The sequence below is a fragment of the Aplysia californica genome, unplaced genomic scaffold (assembly GCF_000002075.1).
Source record: "Aplysia californica isolate F4 #8 unplaced genomic scaffold, AplCal3.0 scaffold00005, whole genome shotgun sequence".
In the NCBI taxonomy this organism is placed as follows: Eukaryota; Metazoa; Mollusca; class Gastropoda; order Aplysiida; family Aplysiidae; genus Aplysia; species Aplysia californica.
In genome coordinates, this window is record NW_004797275.1 from 1,550,099 (window position 1) to 1,551,575 (window position 1,477).

The window sequence follows — 1,477 nt, forward strand, 5'->3', positions numbered from 1 at the left end:
AGAGAGAGAGGGGGGGAATGGGGGATGGGGGAGGGAAAAGGAGAGAGGGGGGAAACAGAGACATGGACAGATAAAGAGAAAGACAGAGAGAGAGGGGGGGTGTTGTTGGTGTTTGTGCGCGTGAGAGAGAGAGGGGGGGTGTTGTTGGTGTTTGTGCGCGTGTGTGAGCAAGTGTGAGTGTGTATGTGTTGAGACGGGTAGAAAGACAGGTAAACAGTTGCCCGCTCCGGGCTGCAAAGAGTCGTTGATGCGTCGTATGAAAAATACATTAGTGTCGCGACTCCAGTCCGTCGGAGAATTTAAATGCTCTTTGGATAAACAGTCATGGATGCGCATGAATGTACGAAAACAAGCAAAGGGCAAGGAAGGATTCTAATTCGTCATTATGAACTATGGTTCACAGAAAGGAAATAAATGTGTTTCCATCCCACTGAAAATCCTAACACATCTCCTTTTCAATGTTCATCTTTTCACTTTCGTTTTCTCGTGAACAGTGTTTGTTTGTTCAGTCTATGGGTGAGTGTGTGTGTTCTTCTATCCTTTATTAATGCGATTTGTATTTGTAGCTGTAGGCGAATGTTGTTCAAATCGAAGCGAAGGAGTGGGAGACGTGAAAGTTACTATTTTTAACGTATCTTTTTATTTCCTTTCATGTTGGGTAGGAGAGTCTTGGCTGTATTTTGTTTTGGTTTGTTTGTTTGTTTTCACTGCAACGGTTGTTTTCATTCCTTTCTTTCTCCATGCTTTGTCTTGGATACTTTTCACCTTTTCCTTTCTGAAGCGTGCGCTAGAAATAGGGAGGGAGACGGAGGGGAGGACAGACTGACAGTGAGGAATGGTGCCAACAACGGACACCACAGGATAATAAACATAACAGTCCATTTTCCCTCGGATGTAGCCAGACAAGAAAAACGCAAGCAGACCTCAGGCTTGTCAACCAGATAACAGGAAATAAAGCTTTTAGTACTGCGATTCTCTCACAAATCCTGAGGGGGTAAACGTATGTGGCTTTTTAACTACGAAGGCGTCTGCGATATTTAAGCGTTTTCTTCATGAAAACTGCAGAAGCTGAAATTAATGGTTATCCTCCAGTTAAGCCAACTTACTGAACCCGCTGTTGGATTCTGTCTCTTTTTTTACACAGTTTTCGTCTCTGGATCATCCCTTTTAGTCGCCTTGCCGATTCCTTCGGCTCTGGAATGGAAATCGTCCGTCTACTTCCCGGAATGGCTAGAGAAGTAGACTAGAAGGGGAAAATAAAACGCAAATCCACTGCCTGATGTTTTAAAGAGAATAATATTCTTATGAGCATCTCATATTTCATGGTAAGCACGCGCTATCAGTTGATGATGTGCGCTGGGTTGTATCTATCATGAAGTCTGCTTTGGCTCTGGAAACGAATCAGTAGGGGATGGATTATGGAACGGTGCGTGTGGAGGATGAGCATGTTACGGAGACGGTGGTTGAGAGCTAGATA

The 1,477-nt window shown here is 44.1% G+C and overlaps 1 long non-coding RNA gene across 1 annotated transcript in view; it reads right to left on the bottom strand.

Annotated features, from left to right (window-relative positions):
- Positions 1–1,144: 1,144 nt before the first annotated feature.
- The window catches only part of LOC118477399, a 10,249-nt gene continuing 9,916 nt past the window's right edge, over positions 1,145–1,477 (bottom strand). Inside the window, exon 2 of the long non-coding RNA XR_004858347.1 lies at positions 1,145–1,230. This is a non-coding gene — a long non-coding RNA (uncharacterized LOC118477399). The remainder of the gene's footprint in view (positions 1,231–1,477) is intronic.